Source organism: Manis javanica, chromosome 5 (genome assembly GCF_040802235.1).
Source record: "Manis javanica isolate MJ-LG chromosome 5, MJ_LKY, whole genome shotgun sequence".
Lineage (NCBI taxonomy): Eukaryota > Metazoa > Chordata > Mammalia > Pholidota > Manidae > Manis > Manis javanica.
The window spans coordinates 74518069-74539053 of NC_133160.1; the positions used below are offsets into that span (position 1 = coordinate 74518069).

Sequence of the window (20985 nt, forward strand, 5' to 3'; positions counted from 1 at the left end):
TTCTTTGATTAATTGAAAACAAAGTTGCTATCTCTTACTAAAAGCCCCTATATTTATTAGTGAGCCATTACCATACAGGAAATAAATAGATACACTTACCCGGAATTCAAGTTGAAAAAGCTAAAGACTCTTGATAAAGTTTCAATAGAAAAGAAACTGAAAGAGCAGTGTCCACTACCTTCAGATCAGGCTTTTTGGCTTTACAAGTGGCAGCAATACCAGTTTTGGCCCAGTACCACTGTGTTATGTAACATCTTATTACTATTAGCCATCAAACTGCTACCAAGCTGGCGAGGCACTAGAGGGCAAGAGTGTCACATCCAAGACCCGTCGCCAAGGGACAGCCTTTGGTACCACTTCGGGAAGACAGATGCTAATTAAGCTGATAAATAACGCGATGCCTGAACGCCACAGCGAACTTGTAATGTTCCTCAAAGAATATTTTAAATGTCAGTTTTCTGACTAGCTGAAGAGTTAACAGGTCAATAAATATTCATAAGTAAATCACACCATGCAAAACTTTCGGGATTATATTTACAAACCTACAGTCATCCAGGAGACTATATTTTTCATTGTCTAAACAAACTTACTTAAAACGGCAGAGGAACGGCTAATTAAATAAAACGATGGACAGGTTTCAGGACCCCTTCCAGCCACGAGGAACTTGTCCCGATTCCCGTGTGCCGCCTCCGGAGTCCGCACTGCAAGTGTCCCTGTTCTGGTGTCCGGCCCCTCAACCCAGGTGATTACCTCGGGCGCAGGCGTCCGCGGGATGCTCCTTCCCCGGACGTTCGGCCTCAGCGGCTCCCCGAGGGGGCGACGCGGTTCCCGGAGCCGGGGGCGGCCCGTCCCCTCGCGCCCGAGGTCCCGCGCTCGCAGCCGGGGGCGATTCGGGCGGGTCTGGAGCGCGGGCGGCGCGGGGCGCGGGGCGCGGGGCGGGAAGCGGCTGCCGGGCGAGCGCAGCGGGCGCGCCGGAGAGTCGTGCGCTCGCACCGACGCGCATCGCGGCCCCGGGACCCGCCCGGCCGCGCCGCCGCCGCCCTCACGCCGCCTCCCTGCGCCCAGCCCGCGCGCGCCCGCCATCCTGGGGAGGGGCGGAGGGGGACGGGAGATGCAGCTTCCCCGTTCGCCCGCCTTTCGCTTGGGTTGGCTCCGCGGATCAGCCTCTCTGGGTCTTGGCTTGGGGACCCCGGGAGTCCCGAACTCGGCCGGCCAGTTCCGACGGCCGCTACGGGCGGGTTGGCGGCGGCTGCCAAGGATGAAACTGGTCGCGCCGCCTGGGAAGTGGATGCAGGTCCCTGAGGCGGCACTCGGAAGGTGGGGCTCACCCTCTCCGTCCCCTCTGGTCACGCTCCTGCTCGTGACACTGGAGCTGGAGAAGTCGCGGCGGGCGGCTTCGAGGTTGGGTACCAGTAGTTGCCTCTGTTTGCCTAGCCCATGTGTTTCAGATCCCGAGAACAGTGGGAGGCTAGCAACTGAAGCAACATTTTGGATACAAGGTGTAAGGTTATATTCTTACAAACTATAGTTAGATTAGAAGCCTCAATCAGATGATTTTTTAAAAATAATATTTTGATCCACTAATGGCTTTAGTACGTTTTAATAAGTGGGGGTCTACTAAAAATAACTTGTGGATATTTGTGGTTTTGCTTCCCAGCTACTCACTCCTCTTTATGGAAACAATACCCCTGTTTATTTTGGAAGATCCAGCCACTGCCCCTCCCCTTTGCCTACTTGCTTCAGGTTGTCAACCACTACTCTGACACACTGGGTGACCCCCAGGTCTGGTCATCGGACTCATTATGTCATCTTGATAGCTGGGATTGGTTTACAAAAATGTATGTGACCCAAATCTGGCCAATCAGAGACAAAAAGTCACCATTGTAGGACTTACTTTGCTCCCGGCAAAGACATGGACTTTATTGTATTGGACTTTGCAGAGTGAGATGTGAGCTTGGAGCTCCTCGTGTCATCATGTGAAGTGTGGAAATGAAGCTAATACTCAAAGAGGCATACCTGGGAGTTGGAGATATGCTAAATCCTGATGGGAATATTTGAGCTCTGAATCCAGCTATGGCTAAAACAAGGTCTCAATCCTGGATATTTTGAAGCATAAATCAATCAATTCAGTTTAACCTTAAGGCAGCTTGAGTTGAAATTTCTGTCTATTGAAATTCAAAGAGACCCAAGTAATACAGAAATTAAACGTTTGGTTGTTTCTTAACTTTATGAAGGCATTTGGATACTGTAGAGCAAGATCTTTGATTAGATTCCCAATGTCCTGAGTTAGTTTGGACCTTTAGACTGAAGCCTGAAAGCTGTATATCGTTTTTGCTGTGTATGATAGAGAGGTTACAGAAGTGACTGAACCAATGTCCTTCTGAAAGCCAACAAAAATGTGAAGATGGTAGATTTCTTTGGTCACATGACACGTATTAGATTGGTTTTATTTATTTTTAAGTTGTGGTTAACTACCCATTGGAAGTTTTGTGCCTTTTGGGAATTTTTAGAACCTGCTCTTTAAAAAATACTCCTTCCAGAGAGCCTGCTCTGTCATCCATATGATATGTCATCTATAGCATACATTAATCACTCCCGTTATCAAAAATAAATTATTGAACAATTACTAAATAGCTCTGGGAATACAATAATATTTTTAAAAGAAAAGAAAAGCAGGAATCTTCCCTGCCTTTTAGTTACTCATAATGTATTGATGTAGGGATAGGAGGTCAGGCTTTTCTACAGGATTTCAAGAAATAGACAAGATTCATGAATCCAGACCTTCCAAAATATTTCAAGGTACGTAGGTAGGCTCAGAAATGGCATTCGTTTTTTCTTCTTTCTTTTTCTGTCTTTCCTGCCCAAAAACAAACAGGAAAAAAAATAGAAAACTTCTACAAAATAAGGTATTTAGTACTTTCATGTCTATATCTTGGGGTTTTCCTCAGTTAGGTTTGCCTGATGGCACAATCAAATTTTTTGATGCTTTGGGGAGAATTGCTACCTTCACCAGTGACTGCTATTTCCAGCCATCCATCAGGAAGTACAGACACCATAGGGTTATACCATCATTTCCTCTGAGAGTGTCAAATCTTGTAATTCTATTCCAGAAGTTCCCATCCACGTTCATATAACATTTTAACCCAGTGTAATAGCAGATCTTTATGTTGCCTTTATTTCCTTCCTCTTTACTTGCCCAGCAAAAAAGGTAAGGAGGGAACAGATAACAGTGTCAACCATTGCCTCCTCCAGTCCTTTCTTCCTATTTTCTTCTTCAACACAGGACCCTTAAGGCCAGGGAACAATTTTCCTCCAGAGAAGCATCCCAGTTCAGTGTAACACAAGTAGTAGACAACAACGAACTTGTGGCAGTGGGTGAGCCTGAAGTGGAGAAGGCATTCTGGGCCAGGGCCTCACATTGGTGGAGCACCTCAAATTTAGTCATCTCTAAATGAGCTTATATAATATTTTTTAATGTGATAAATGTGTTAGATTTAGTGTAGACCTTTGGTGTATACTGCAGTTTTTTTTAACCACTTTTGGGATATCATTTTTACTATTTACATAAATACTGGGGACCTTAAAAATTGGAAGTTCAGGCTTCTGTCAACCTTTGAGAAGCCCTGAGAAAATATGAAATATTTTTATTAGAGACCCTGCTTCAATTATAAAAGGAAAAGTCTGTCTGTAAATTGAAGGCTATGGAAACCTTTAAAAAGAAGGAGAAAAGAACAAAGCTATGCACTTTTGTATACTGAAATAATTGATCCTTGTATTTAGTCATTCTGAGATAAGGCATTGAATAGCAATGATGTAGGGATTAACAATTTATGGTTCACATGGGTTAAAAATTATTAGTATATTTTGAAAGGTTTTTATCCTTTAATGCTTCCATATGGAGGATGATGATTGTAAAAGAATTTTGGGAAATTCATTAGAATTTACAGAGTCCTGTTCTATTTTTCCATGTCTACATTAAAGCAATACATGAATGTAAGAAGCTTTTAAAAATGCAGATGTTTATAAAAAACACATCAGTATTTCTGGCTTTAAATAGCTAGTAAGTATAAGTATTACTGTTATTGAAAAATATTCAGCTTGGATTTATAGTTATAGTAATTAATGAAATTATTAACCTGCTGAAAGATAATGGAGTAAAGATTTGAAAGAAAGCATATTTTAGCTAGAACTGCTAACTTAGCTTAAGGAAATGTGCCCCAACTTTAGTGTGTCAAGAGATGTTAAAGTGAAAGTAGGTTAAAACTAAAAATCTCAGCAAAATTATTGGTTATGTGGAAGTGAAATGGAAAAAGTTTGGGGTTCCTGGAAATCATAGAAAGATTAATTTTACCTGTCTCTAAGTTTCCTTGCAAACTCTGCCTGTGAAAAATATATAAGGTTTAGTCAGTAGTATGAAAATCTCATCTCGTTTTATAAAACACCAATTTAAGGTTTAATAGACTAGGTTAGAGAAGTAGTTCTTAAACTTTAATGTGGCTCTGTATCATTTTAGAGGACTTACTAAATCAGAGATTGCTGGGTTCCACTCTCAGAGTTTCTTATTCAGTAGCGGTGGACTGGGGCCTGAGAATTTGTATTTTTAGTAAGTTGTCAAGTGAGGCAGATGCTGCTTATTGAAGACCATCCTTTAAGACCCCCCCGGATTGAGTGTTATTGAGAACCCAGATTGTGTGTCTTTATGTGGGTCTATAAGAATGAGCACTTACTGTTACATAAATTTTTTTGTTTTCCAAACTAATTTTTTATGTTAATCATAATAAATATACATGGAAGTCAGTATTTTAATTGGTCAATTAGGTAAACTTTTAAAGTAAAAGAAATGGTTTGTTAAAAAAAATACTGTTTCTTTGGCACTAAAATGTAGCAAGATGTGGAACAGAAGAATGGATGCTGCATTCTTACCTCCTTGAGGGCTGTCTCCCTCACTGGCTGGTTGGTATCTTTCACTGGCCCAGGTGCAGGGCCTTACTCAACAGCAGTCACTTAAAACACACTAAAGAAGAGAAAGAAATGTTCTTCTTAACATAACAGGAAATATTTAACACTATACCTGATAAAGGAAATCACCTTAGTTTATTCTGTCATTATTTCTTTTATTACTTAGCCAAAATAGTACCTCTGCACGTTATTTTCTATAATTTCTGTTTAATTTTCAAATACTTTGTCCTCAAAAATAGCTTTTTACTTATGTGTAAGTTTAAGTTCTTATGTGCTGATCACAATGCATCTACTTAATTAATTACAAGCCTTGGTTGATTACCATTTAGTAATATAAATATATTCATATCTATAGTTTTAGCATAAACAATTGAAATAACATGTTCCATCTTGATGGGGGAAATACAAGCTATCATGAGGTTGTAGAACATAACTGTGAGTCTTCAAAGCTATCTCTTAATATTCAAGCAGCACCAAGCATCATTAAGGTGTTTCTTTGATCTAGCTTGCAATATTAAAACACCGTTTTAGCTTGGCCTTATGCCATATAGTACAAGAGAGATTCATTGTGAGATTAAAATGGATGATTTCTCTCTCAATTTGTGTGAAAACAGACTTCATAAAGACTCCAGAATACTTCCCCTACTACCTTAGTATGATGTTTTTCCATTTTATCTGATCCTTTGATTCAAGAGGTTGAAGAAAATAATAAATATTCAAGAAGTAGGAGTTGTAGAATTAATTTTTTTTGCTCCTCTGAAAGTATGTCTTTGAAATAGTGTTATAGGAAGTTGTTAAAGAGAAATAGCAGAGAAAATTGAAATGCCCTGTACATTATGGATTGACAAATCCAATATTCTTAGGCTTGAGGCTTTTTGACTGAGCTCTCCACCAAACATTTGAATTAGAGAACTGTGAGTAGAAAAAAATGAAAATTTAATTGGGAATGGGAAAATTTATGCATGTAGTTTTTCTCCCTCAGTTGTGAACAAGTGCCCTCAGTAGCACTGCAAGAAATAGAAAATGGGAACCCTGCTCCTCAGCATTAAATTTAAGTGTTAACCAGCATCTTTGACATTCTGACAGAAATGGTAATAGGTACCTTCATTCATTTTTCTTAAAACTCATCTTGAAATCAAACATATACACTTAAATGAAATTAAATTTCAGAAACCTAATGGTTAAGTATTTGAATCTTTGGAATTCATGATTATTTTATTTTCCCTCCATAGGTTACAGTTTAGCTCTGTAGTAAAAGTAAATAAATATTTATTGGACAAATGAATCCAAATCTTAAAATGTTCTTTTTCTTAAGCCTTTTAAGTAAGTATATTTAAGAATTAATCTTTAAAAAATTCCATTAGTAGTTCATGCCTATGGTTTTATATATAAATTATATTTAGCATTTAATTCTCTTGTTGCTCAGGGCAGGGAATAAGGTTGACAGAGACCCTATAGAGTTGTACCATTTGTCATATCTTTGTGTTTACAGAAAAAAAAATCACCCTTTTTACTGGGTTAAATGGCTTGGGGTGGTAACAGAATTATTTTTTATTCAAGTCTGATTATTCTCAGGGCAACAGTTTTCTGGCTCTTGTGAAAAATCTTAACTGTAACTCAATATAAAAAATGATTACTTTTTAGGATAGATTTTAAAACAAAACCAGCAGAACCATATCAACTTAATTTATTTTACAAATAATAAAGTATATATTAGCATTCCTTGAAGTCACTCTTGGTCATTTTATATATGTATTCATCTGTGTCTGTTTTATATAGTTCCTTTACCTAAGAACTTAACCATTTTCACAAATAGTAATAGTAGAATTTCTACACAACAATAGCAACAGAGATGACAATGAGACAAAACACATAAGCACTTGGCTCATACTGGAGCTTTGTATATGCTGTATTATGTCATCTGTATAAGAGCTCAAGAATGTGTTATTATAAGTGTATGGGAGTAGGACACTAGACTTAGGAAGTGTAAGTAATGTTCCAAAGTCTCAATGCACTGATAGTAACCTTTGAGGTAGGTTGGGTGAGAGGTGGGGAAGAGAGAAGAGGAAAAAAAAGATGATACACAGAAGTTTAATTCCCAAACTCAGGCTTGTTTCATTATATTGTGATGTTTTCTCAATGAATCAGTGACTTTTAGACCATCAACAAATATATGTGGGTATCTATGTACATCAATATTATGTACTGTAGAAATACAGTCATGAGCTAGAAAGATATATTAATAGACTCCGACCTCCTGACTTTCACATTATTTTTTCACAGTTAATTTAATTACATTACTTAAAATGACCAAGGGCATTGTAAGTGCCACACATATTGTCAGTGAATACATACTGGGTAATGAGAGTGAATATTAGTGAGCCTGACCTAGTCTGGGGAGGGATGAGAGTGTGTAAGAGGTCGGAGAAACTTATCTACAGGACTGATTTTCAATGAATCATGACATCTCACTTAATTTCTTTCTTTCATTTTGGAAAAAACTCCACAGGCATAGAGTGTCCAGGGTAATGGAGAGTGAAGGGTGGGGAGCGTATGTGAAAGAGTATTTCAGTAGTCCAGCAGCAACGTCTTTAGAAAGGTGTCAGTGTCTGCAAGAATCGACGCCACTGAATAGTTTTTGGAGGATTGAATCAACTAGGTAACTAATGATTTTCTTTAAAAAATTCTCTTGGTAGTTACTTATTCAAGTGTTAAAGTTCTTTCAGTGGGGTGGCCCCCTTTAGAAACACTATCTGTCCCTCTGGCCTGCCTTCCCTTCCTCTCTTCTCCTTCCTTACATCAGTCCTTTCGGTTGGTGCTATGTCAAACACAGCAAACCGAGAAAGACCAAACAAAAATCCATCAATTATCTGGATATTTCCACATTTCAAGAGCTTGACCAACATATAGCATCTGTTCAAATGCTTAATATATTCACATTTTTGTTCTTTAATGAAATCAATTTCTTGACATTGTATTTTAGTAGGATCTCAGACTGTGCCATTTGCCAGGGCTGGTCACTCAGCTTCCCCTGGTGAATGAGAATAATGAACACTCATTGAGAAAAATGAGAATGAACTGTGAGAGAATGCTGTAAAATTTGCAAAGAATTTTTTTAAAGGGGGGTTATCAGGTTGATCATGTTTATAAGAACTGAAAAGTTAGCTGCAAGACTATATGAAATTGATTTATCTGAGACTAAAATCTTAGTGTACAAGTGAATGGAACATGATTTTCTATTCAAACACATTTCTTCTTTTAAGGAAAATATCATTTCTATTATGTTAATCAAACAACAACTAGTAGTAAATTTAGTAGGAATAATCAAAGAACATCATTTGACCACCTCTTAATCCACACCAGAGGTTGTCATGTTCCTCATCTCACTGGGTTGCTACAAAAGTTCTGACTGGAAGGTCTCTGTAAGACCTTCTTCTAGTTGTTTCCCAATATTCAGTTTCTCCTTATTTCACAATAACAGCATTTATATTATGACACATGGATATCCAGAAAATGGCTACATTTTCCAGCTAGATGTGGCTCACCTTTACTCAGTGGGATACAAGAGGAAAGAACGTGTGATTGTTTCTGGGAACCTTGCTGTGGTGGACAGACAGTATAATCTGGTCCTTGTATAATCTCCCTCCCTTTGAATGTGGGCAGGATCAGTGACAACTTCCTAATCAATAAAATATGGCAAGATGATAGGATGTCCTCCTATGGTGGGATTAAATTACATTAGTCTCTGATCTTCCTAGCAGATTAACTATAGAGGCTCTCCCTTCTGACTAGATGAAGTAAGGGCCATATTGGGGAAGTTCTTCTGTCAAGGAACTGCAAGAGCCCTCAGGAAAATGTGAGAGGCATCTAGAACTGTGGGTAGCCTCTAGGAACGGTACCATATAGGAGCTGATGGCAGTCTCTAGCCAGGAGCCAGAAAGAAGCCGGGGTCTTCATTCCTACTCCTACAAACATAGAAAATTAATTCTGCTAAGTACCTGAGTTTTCTTGGAAGTAGATTCATCTCCAGCTGAGCTCCCAGATGAGAATGCATCCCAGCCAGTATCCTCATAGCAACATCATGGAACCCTAAACAAAGGAACAAGCTAAGCTGTATCTGTATTCCTGACTTATGTAAATTGAGATAATAAATATCTCTTAAGTTGCTAAGTTTGTGGTAATTTGTTTTGTGGAATACTAATTAACATACTCCTTCAGAGATAGCTGGCATATGCCCTTTACCCTCTATTTATTTTTCATGTCTTCTTCCATCCTATTGCCTAGAGCTCAGCTACAACTTTACTGGACCAAGAAGTTGAGGGCCACACTTTTGGGATGGTGGAGACTTGAGCTAGAAGCAGTCTAGGTTCCTGGGTGGGGCTGGGAATTTATATGAGCAAAACCATGTATTTTGTTTGAGCCATTATTTTACCTTTTCTACTTTTCTATAATTTCATATTGAACTATTCCAAATAATACAGGAAGTAATATTAGCTGGAATTGGTTTCACTGTATTGTTTACTACAAAGAGAATTCATGTTTATTATAGGAAATTTGGTAAGTGCAGAGTGTACAGAAGAAAAAATATCACTCATTACTTTACACTCCGACACCAGCCATTAACATTTGGTATATTTCTCTTCAGTATTTTGATCTAAATTTTTGAAAAAGAAGACATGTCTAGAAAATATTTGTGACATTTAAATGTCATGACTTCTCTGCCATTAAGTTAAAGTGTATTGAAATTACTTTAAAATATCTGTTTGCAATGTGAAAAATCCAATCAAGCCATTGGCATGAAAGAGAAAATATCCCAGCCTTTTTTTTTTTCATTTAATTTAAGCATTTTTAAAGTCGATTTAGGCCATCCATTTTTGTGTTCAGAAACGTGACCTCAGTAACAAAAAGCTAAGCCATATTCCCAACCCCTGGCTATTGATGTAGAAATTTATTTTGGATACCCAAAATATCTAGATTTGCATTTAGTGATGGAACTCAGATCATTGCTTAACTTTTAACCTATATAAGCTATGATTTTGCTACTTCTTTCGCATGCTAGTTTAATTTATGTGAACTCACACTTAACATATTATCATTATGGCTTTTTAGAAGTTGAAAATTTGCTTATCTGAGAGTTTTCTTATAAAAACTCTCATCAAGTCCAAAGTTGTTACTAGTTATGATTCTCTACATAATGGTGCCGATCTGTTTTTAGAAATGTATCTCCTAAATCGTTAATAAACTTTGTAGAGCTCCCTCTTCCCCATCTTTATTCAACTCTCCAGCTTCTAATGACCTCACCTGCTTTGCACTTACCTAAGTGGACCGTACCTTTAAAGTTCAGTTGAATTCTCAGTTTCTTCATGGAAGTCATCTTAGGTCAGGTCTGGCCCTTGTGATTTCTGCATCTCCCAACCAAGATCACTACCTCTAAAGACTATTCAGATGGCATTAAAGACCTACTACTTTCTTATAATAGGACTTTCTTATTCCCACCTCCCTTCTGGTAGTCTGCATAGAGATTATTAGCATTATTATTAGGTAGCTAATGATAAATACATCTCAAGACTCTATTAATACCTTTATATTCCACATCAAAATAAACAGGATTATTTTCAATGAAAAGTCTTAGTTTACTTTGTGCACTGGTAAAGATTTAAGAAGAATAGATAAAGCAAGGACATATAAGCCTGAATTTTGGAATTGTGTAACAACCTTATTTTCTGAATTAAAGTCATGTTAAGGAGGTAAAGTCATTGCATCTCATGTGCATTGTCCTTTATGGAACCAAACCTGTACATATGATCTTATTGTATTTCCTCTGGAAATGAGGAAAACTGAATTAAATGATGGGAGAACATATTAAAAAAATAATTATAGTTTATAGGGAGATACTCCAATTCAAGGTGAAAATGTCAATTAACACTCAGAGGCTTTCATGTTCAAGAGTAGTTCACAGAAGATAGATAACCAAACTGAGATGTTCCTCTTTTGAAATTCTCCCAGGATGTTTAGCTGTGCCTTTATATTATAGGGCCACAGCCGCACTGCTGGCAGGATCCCATGATGCACATTTCAGTGTACTTAGTGGAGTAAGTTGTAATTAAAAAATAAATAAATAAATCCTTATAATTGTATTAGAAACTTTTAGAAAACTGAAGCGGATTTCCTAATTAGAAAATTAAAATATAGGTGGAATTAAAAAATGTGACTTCATGATTTGCAAAATACTTTTATGATCCAATTTTTTAAAAATCTTAAGTGATTCCATATATGATCTACAAATAAAGCAGAGGTTCAAGGTATAGGCTTGCTGAGGTTTTAGTTAGTGGCAGAATAAAGCCTTCACTCACATCCTTTAATTTCTTTGAATAAATGTCTCTCATTCTTGTGAAAAGGAACTTTTATTTTTGGTGGTGTGATATTTTAAATGCATACCAGGTGATTAAGTTAAAGAATAGAAAGATATTTGTTATTAAAATTGCACACTGATAATTATCCTACATTGAACAACTGTTTGCTGTCTCACTTTCTGAAAAAAATTTCATCTTAATGTTTGGCACAATTTTAGATACAGTTGCTTTTCTGCTTGATTAAAGTAGAATCAGAAGACTACCTATAGGAGGGAATATGGAAAGCTGGTGAAAGGTGGGGTAATTTACTTTTTCTTCTTCATTGGTGAGTTACTTCATATATTTGATGTACAACTTCAGATTCCATTTTGTTGCAGTTTTATTTTCTAAGTTTCTATGTAAGGTAAAATATATAGTTTAGTGATTTGGCATTTTAAGAATGATTTCCAATTTTAGAGATATGTAGCACTTTTTTTTTAACAGAGCACATTTAATAATGGTAAATCAAATGCTGTCACTCATGATATATTCCCAGGGTAGATCTTGTTCTCATCTGTGGTAATGTTGCCAGACAGCTGTATCTGGGGAGGTCTCTCTTTGGCAGAGCAGGTGAAACCTCAGCCTGGCCAGGGGAGGGTTCTTGACTCTGAAGAGAAAGAATTTTCAAGCATGTCAGAAGAATGTAGGTAAGGAAAGAATTCATTAAAGCAAGAGTAGCAGGGAATGGCAGCTGCCTTGCAAGGAAGAGCAGAGGGAGGGAAGGGAAGTTCACAGGACTCCAGCTTGGTATAAGGTATATCCCTTGCCGACTCCTAAAGCCAGGGTCACCTGGCATCCAGTGTCTGTCTGGATCTGCACGGCACGGGGACTAAGTCCCTACCACCCCAGGATTTGGGGGAGCTGCAGAGCACTGGATAGAGTGAGATTCTGTTCTGAGAACTTGACAAAGGCAAAGAAAGGAGATTTTCGGACAGGCTGCTAAGGAGCATGATTATACAGCCACAGTCCTATCCGGGTCACCAAGGCAATGGGAACTTGCAAGCCCAAATCAGAGCTCTCAGCAGCCCTTCCCTACTTATCTGGAGTAGAACAGAGACCAAGTGTATACTTGTGCTTAAATCTGGAGGACAGAATGAAATGGGAAAGACGCTTATCAATGGATGAGTGCAGCTACAAAACCCAGTAAGCTGAGCAATGAGAAGGCTTCAGTTAAAAGCACACCCTGGAAGAAAGGGGAGTGCAGGCAACCTCAAAGAGGAGGTGCACTCAAGAGTTTGAGGTTTGGGGTTTGGGATTCTATAGGGCATTTTGGGTAGGTGTCAGCATAAGGCATGATGTATATGGGTGATTCATAATTCCTGTTAAGTTTTGTCTTAAGAATAGGGTTATTTAGGTGACTGTGGTGGTCCGGATCTCAGCATTCTTTATCCACATAGGGTCATTTACACTTCAGAGGTCCATCTCCTGTCCTGATTACAAAATTACTTAATCAATTAAGGGAAGGGAAGAAGAGGAAGAACAGCCTATAGATTAAGTTAAGGAATAAACTGGACCTTTTTCGCAGGCTAAATTGATGTTACAATGATACAGCCCTTGTCCCATTTCCCTGTCCTGCCTCAGTGGTTTCCTCATAAATCTCAGCACTGGCCAGTGGTTCTGTCCCAGCCCCAGGGTCATGCTTTGAGTCTCCAGCTATACCTTGTACAAGAAACCCCATATTTTAGTCATTTTAGTCATCCTTCTCCTAGTCAGAACCACAATAGTATGGAAATAAAATGACCACTTATGTAACTAAATAGGCATAACCATGTACTCCCAGGAAGAAAGGATGACATTTCTAATGACTCATTTCTGTAGATCATGGTCAAAACTCAATGTACACCTTGGGATTATAATTCTAAATAGTAGCATCTTGTTTAAAAATAGAATTTAAAAATTCCATAAAAATAAAGGACCTAGTGGTATAGCAGAAATAATATTAAATTTGGTTGAAGTCAAGGACCCTGAGTTATGCCCATTTAGTTGTTTCTCAAATGGGCTCTGAATCAGAATCCTCAGGAATATTTACTAAAATACAAATGCCCCAAATTCTGCTCAGACCTATTAAATTACATCTTTTTTGAGGACATACTGGGGAGCTGCATTTTTACCAATTAATTTAGATTCGTATGTGCTCTAAAATTCAATCTCCTATTCTTACTTCTGTTCCTAAATTTTCCTTATCTAGAAAATGAAACCATAATATATTTCAGAATTTTTAATTTATTTTATTCCCTTGTTCTGTCAATTCCTTAAGAATCATATTTTTGGGCACAGTAGTTATTTTGTTTAAATTATCACCACCTCTGTAAATGAAAAAATTGCAATCTGTAAGCATAGTTAATGATTAACTTTAACAACACTGTAGCTGTCTTTTATTTACTTATCTGTGCTATTTTTGGTCTAAAATTTCAGAAGAATTTAGTGCTGTGTGATTTCCCTTGCTCTTGGTTTTAGAACATACAGAAAAATTTCTCCCCATAAAACATATTAGTGTTACAATATGCCTTTAGAAGAAGAAGTTATATAATGGAGATGAAGGAGATACACAATTTTAATGATCACACTGCCAACAAATCCTACAATAATTCCATGGGTCAGGTTTTCTGTCAGCAAGATTTTGGTACTGAAAGAAAGCACTGAAAATAGAACTGGAATGATTAAAGAGCTTTGAAGAGGGATGAAGAGAATAATAAAATGAAATTATCATGTGAGGTACTAAAATCAGAGATAATGATGAATCTTTACTCTTCTACAAGTATCACAAGCTTATTAAGGGTAGCAGATTCTTATAAAATTCCTCTGAGGAGCATTTTAGCTTGATTTTTTAAAAAAGTATTACTGCTTCTTATTAGCATTTTTTTTTTATCCTCCCATGCTTTCCTGACCAAATTTCAGGGGGAAAACACCTAATTCCCTTTGTAAAAATAAGGAATTTACAGGAAGAAAGGAAGAGATAGGCCTGATGTCAAGTATTGTTTACCTGGTTATCTGAGATAATATCTGAGGCCTGGTATAAGTCACACTGTGAGTTCTCTTGTCCCCATGCTCCAAATATGTTCATATCTCAAATGCCAGAAGTTTTACACTAGACAGATCAGATAACATTTTTTCATCAAAATATTAATGGAAAAAATAATATAAAAACAGAACATTCAGCCTGAGGCCTTTATGCAGAAATAGGGAGAAGGAATATAATTATTTTTGTCTTGGGACTAAAATGATATATGTAGGTAAGACATTTGTAAAAAGCATGGACTAAGCATTATCTTCCTTTTTCCTCCATCATTATGGTATACTCCCAACCTGGAACCCTGATCTATAGTTAGATTTGAGATATTCTTAGCTTTACTTGTTGGCTTCCAATTCAGGAAGAAATGATTTTTCTCATCTCCTAAAATGTATAGTTGAAATAATAAAGAACTTAAATCTGAATACTAGATATACCTAAGAACATTTCAGAGTGTGTTTATGACTATTTAAACATTGGCGTATAACAACCAATTAAAAAAACCCAAAAAACAAATCACTGTTCTAGAGTTGTCATAGTGTCAGATGTCAGAAACAATCTTTTTTGAAAGTGGATAAACAAATAATTACAAAATATTTGTAACTGCACAAATAGCAAAAATCAGCAGAGTTGAGGTAATTTTTCCAAGTACCCTTTTTAAAGGGCTCATCAATCTATTTTTACCTTTTTATAGGCACATGCTATTATTCAAGATGTGTCTTTTACATTGTATTTCCTTCTACTATTTCTCATAACAGCTTTAAAATAGATCTCCAAGGAAAGAGATGAAAGACCCAAGTGTAGTAAAAGAATAAGCAAGAAAGGACTGGTGGATAAACACTTAACTACAGGTTCATAAATTATTAAATAATGCATAATCTGCTGATTTTATAAGTTATCTACAGGATAAAATTGTAAGATTTTCTTCTACAAAAAATGACTAATTGAATTTGTCTTTACTATTATATTACCTAGTAAAAGATAGTACTTATGGTAAGTTTAGAACAGCTAAAATTTGAAACACTTTTGTTTCATAATGTTTACTAAGCCATATTGTTTGCTATATTGATGTATTTTTTTGAGCAGAGAATTTCAAGTTATGTCATATCTAGTATTTCTAATTGCAATAGCCATTTGGAAATTGTTCCTGATCATAGATTAGTAGATGTGAATTCTGTGCCTTTATCAAAGGAAAATAACCTTTCTGTGTCTTCTCTTTTACAACGACGTCCAAAGTATCCTATCAAATCACATATGGTACAAGTGGAACAAATACAGAATGATTATGAACACTTGAGTGTGTCCTGTACCTTATTAAATGAAGATGAATTACTGAACTATGTGTGTACACATTCTTTTCCCCTCAAGTCATTCTTTTAGTTTTTAAGGCCTTTGTCTAGATTTACTGAAAATGTGTTTTAATGTATTACCACTGTTTTTCCACTTTCTGATGTCTGCTATGTTATTGATCATTGCAGTGTTCCTGTAGGAAATCTGGGTTGGATTCCATTTTGGACAGAGCCTGGCATATACAAGCCTTAGATTTATCTTTATGTTACTTGTTCACATGTGATTTCTATTGAAAGATTTCTAATGGTATGTCATATTCAAGTTTTTTATGTACATGACTTAGCTTTCTAATCATTTTCCTTTTGTGTGTGTATCATTTTATGAGGTCACTAATGAACTTTCCATTAAGGCACTTTGGTTAAAGCATTTTAGCACAAAGAATAGCTTTTAGAGATCAATAATTATGGTGAATAAAGTAATGCATTAATACAGAAAAGGATTATTAGTCATTAACTTCATAAATGCACACTGTCTTGTGGTTTAATGGACAAGCTTGTGCCAATCAATCACTCTATAGAGTATTACTGTTCACAGTCTGACTGCTGTTTTATCAGAAGTGCCAAAGCAAAAGATTAAGAGTTTTTAAGGAGCCAAAGAAAGGCTATGTGATCTCACCCTTAAGCCTCAGGGAAATACTTTGCATAAAATCTGTTCCCTGATGCTTTTCAGTTTAGGATTGTGAAGGTCCTTTGAATTTTCTTGTTTGAGTCTGCCAATGCACTGAAAGGTCAAATGGGAAAGAAAATTAAGTAATTTGGATACTGAAAGGCTCATTGTTCTAAAACTTTAGTAGTATACATTCCATTGCTAAAAAAGTTCATAGTTGTTCATATTTGTATAGAAAGAAAACTTTCAGATAAAACTAGCTACAGATATGTAGCAATACAATTGTCAGTCTATGTAAGATTCAAAGTTTTAATTTTAAAGTACTTAAAAAAACTTTTAATCTGCTTCTATAATTGAAAGGTCAAAAGGTGGTTTGATTTAAACAAGGGAAAATCTCTAAAATTTTTGTAGGTCAATGAAACAGTTCATTGGATTTTCTTTTTGTAACGGTTCTTGTTCCTTGTGCAGCAGAAAGGAGGAAGTCCAATTGCTGAATTTGTATTCCAAATCTTATATAATTTCAATAATGAAGTCATGAAAGATCGAAGAAATTAATGAACTTGCTAAATTTTACATAAATAAATGATAGAACAACTCAAGTATTTTGCCTTGCAAGGAAAATCTAAAAGGCACAAAAATGAGAGGAAATTATAGATTAAATAATCCTCAAATCTGAAATAACAATACAAGCTTTGTCTCCAGTTGCTTAGAAAAATCTACTTACTACTTTCATATATTCTGGAAAATTGTTAGTTCTTAGCTGTTCAGAACAGGTAAGAAATTGTCTTCTTTATGCAATTATGAATATGTTCTAAAATGAATAAGTATATTCAAATTTTTTATTTCAAATAAGCTTTTACTGCAGAATTACTTTTTAAGGCACTAAAATATTTTATTATTTATTTTGAATGAAATCAATATTTACTAATAATTCCTGATTATAATTTCCTTAAAGCTATGCATTATTTGGGGATAATTAATAGAGCCAGAGCTTTGTCTTTCATTCAGGAACATGCCTGCATTTATTATGGCCTTTTAAAAAAATCTCTTAGAAAGGTTTTTAAGTTTTCTACATAAAAGTACTCCAGATTAATCTAATATTTTCATATTTCACATACTTTTTAGTATTGTGGATGGGGTCTTTAAAAATGATTTGTTGTGGATGATGGTAATCTAAAGATTTAGATTATTTCTGCTTTATCTTCATGTGCTATTGCAGTTAGATGGTTCTTTATTTATTTGGTTCATTGCAGCTGTCTAGAATATCTCCTTGATTTCAATTAGCCCTATTTGTTTAATTTTGACTAGCAGTAATTTATGAGAGGCCTGATTTCCACTGAAAGGATTAGTCACACTGAAGATAATTTGTAGATATCCCCAAATTATTTTTCTATGTGTTTTTATTCAATCACTTCCACATATTTTTCATTCAACCTAAGAGTGTTGTAATTGGTTCTCTTAGATTTCTTAGACATGCAATTATAATTTTTAAAAAAATTATAATTTGGATCTTTCTTTTCTAATTGAAACATATATTCATTGTTTCCTTTTTTTGGTTTATTTTTGACACTATATAGAAATTTCAGGGTAAGATTGAGTGTTGATACATACAGCCTTGACATTTCCATTATGAATGGGAATGCCTTTGATATTTGACATTGGATAATTTTTTATAGATTGTACTTATCACATTAAAGGATGGATAATTTTATTCCAAGCTTAGCTTACATTTCCTTAACTCAAAAGCCTTTTCAGCATCTGAGATAGTACTATATTTTCAAATTTGACTTACTAATGTGATTATTACATAAATAATTAATCTTTATTGAAATACTCACCCTTCCCTTCCTTGTTCTTTCTTTCTCCTTCTCCCTTCCTTCCCTCCTTTTTCAGTCAATATACATTATGAGCCTGTCATGGATTATTCTTTTAATGTAAACTTCTAAAGCTTTAACTATAAATAACGTTAGTTGAAAATGGAGCCTTGATTGGGTATCTTCTTTGGTATGATCTTCAAAAAATATGTGAGATACTTACAGTGTTAACTTTTTCAGAAACTATTCTGTAGTACGAATCATAGGAACTAGCTTTGTTGTACCTGATAATACTCCCAAAATGCGGTTAAGCTCTATTTGGCAAGACACATGGAAATTTAGTCAGACAAAAATAAAGAACAGTTTTTATAAATTACAGACTTCATGCAGAAACTTATCTCATTTTCTGTATTATAAAGATACAATTAATACCAGTGTATTTTAAAGCACTAGTTTAAAGAGAAAAGAATGGGAAATAAATTTAGATAACCAAGGATAGCTTTTCTTTTCTACTCTAGAACTCAATTTCATGGCAATTAACTTAAGCATGTTGTATGTATTATTTTTATTATTTATTATCTATTATTTTGGTTAAAGCAAGCTACACATAAAAATAATATTGGGACATCTACATATAATTTTTAGTGTGACTAATCCTGTTGGTAGGAAACACTCCTCTCATAAATTACTGCTAGTCAGAATTAGACAAATAGGTCTGGTTGAAATCAAGGGGATATTCATAGCTGCACTGCATCAAAGAACCAAACAGAGCCAATAGCACATGAATAAAAAGCAAAGTATGGTTTTATTGGTGGCAAATGAAAACATCTTGTCTTTTGTAATTACAATTAAGAATATTTTGTGTTTAGTTGCAATTATAAAGTTGAAGCAGCATTATAACTTCCTTAGTTGTTCACATTTGTGAACTCAACCAATAAAAAAACTGTTTTTTCAAAGTAATCATAAGAAGGAACTTTAAATGCATTTTATTTCTATGATTCAATTATATGGAATTATTTCAGAAGTAAATGAAAATAACCATGAGCACAGAGTTATTTGACCCTTCAGTGTATTTAGACTAAGGATGCCCTGTTATAGGTGTCACCTTTAGAAAAACGATTCCACATGCATGGATGATTTCATGACAGATTATTATGTTGACAACAATGTATGTTCAGATAAACTGAGGAAAGTTCTTTCTTATCCCTTTAATAATATTCCTGTAGTGTAAGATTCATTATGAGGGTATCTCACTTCTACTTTTTATTTAGGAAAAAAAAAATTGATTAACTGTTAAATCACATGTTAAAATTTTTGACATTACTAATATTCAAAAGAATGCACATTTAAACGATAATGAGGCAATTGTAGCATCTTTTAAACTCGTATAAACAAAAAATGATAATAAGTCAATGCTGGCAAGTTCCTAATAAAGCTGATACATTAAATATGAATTCATATACCTTTTGGAAAACAATTTGGAGATATGAACCATAAACCATAGAAAAGTTTATACTCTTGGACTCTGTAATTCAACTGGAGAATGTATCCTGAGGGAACTTTTCAAAGAAGAAAAAAAGCTATGAACATAAAGAAGATCATTACAATGATTATAATGAAATATAGAGAATAAATTTAATACTAAAAACATGGAAATAATTAAGTAAATCAAGGTGTAGGCATTTGATGTCATCATGCAAAAATTATGAAAATGGTCCAACATGGAAAAAATGTTTGTGATGTCAGGCTAAATGGTAGAAAGTAAAAGCTAAATTTTGTGTGCTCGGATCAAAAACTGAAGTCTCTGTCCTACAAAGAAAGCTAAAAAGTGGAAAGAACTGGTTTTAGACATGCAAATTATAGATTTTTTTTCTTTAATATCCAGTCTAATGTTTTAAATGTATGTATTGCATTTTAGTGGCTAATTAGGTAACAGTTAATGATGATTTATTGAAATATTCATGAAAAAATAATTCCTTTCTATAGTTCCTAGCTTAAGGCCCATCTATTTCATGTTTAACATTATGGGTTCATAGCACCATCTAAAACATGCAGCACTGGACAGTTTCAGAGAATCGGCTTTGAAGATATGTGTAATCCAGCATATTATTTAACTTTGCTTAGCGGATAAAATATGTTTTATATATTTTATCTACTTATTTACATGTAACACATTATTTTTCCAAAACACATGTTTTGCTTGAAACATCATATGTATAATTATATGTATCCTATAGTTAAATTTTAGAATGATAATGTAGAGCAAGAGTATATTATTTGATAAATAAAATATACACTGGAAGTAACAATATAAAGTATTTAAAGAATTAAATAAATACACACGTGCATAAATATATAATTACTTTCCTTTTCTCAGTGTATATTCAGTGTACATAGACATTTTGGGAATTTAGCGATCATGTAAATCAGGTGTTCTCAACTAAAATCCTACAAGGGTCAGACTAGTAGCATTAAGTAAATGAAACTGAGTTTCATTTACAGTGCTTGACTCATCCAAAGAAGGCAGCAGTGACCCAAGTCTTGCTGATTTCCATGGGAGAATATAGACTGGGTATTCAAAAGAAGCCAGACAGATACCAAGAATTTTATGTGAAAACTCTTTTTAGCCTGGACATTCCCAATAAGGAAATGAAAACACAGTGGGCCACGCAAAATACATTTATTTGCAGGTCATATCCAGCTCAAAGCAGTCAGCTTGTGACCTCTGGTAATAGTACAAATCCCTTCATTTTATTATTTTATTCTGTTTTGGATATAAAGCATAACACTCAAACAAGTGAAATGACTCATCAAAAATCACAGCAAATCAGTCACAGAGCTGCTTGAGAACCAA

General features: G+C 35.3%; 1 protein-coding gene across 2 annotated transcripts in view; it reads right to left on the reverse strand.

Annotated features, from left to right (window-relative positions):
- Positions 1 to 965, reverse strand: part of NDST3 (N-deacetylase and N-sulfotransferase 3) — a 199387-nt gene extending 198422 nt beyond the window's left edge. The window contains exon 1 of one of the 2 annotated variants that reach the window (XM_073237117.1): positions 751 to 965. The gene's annotated coding sequence lies outside the window, so the exon portion shown is untranslated. The other variant, XM_073237118.1, reaches the window with a different exon arrangement.
- Between the last annotated feature and the right edge of the window lie 20020 nt (positions 966 to 20985).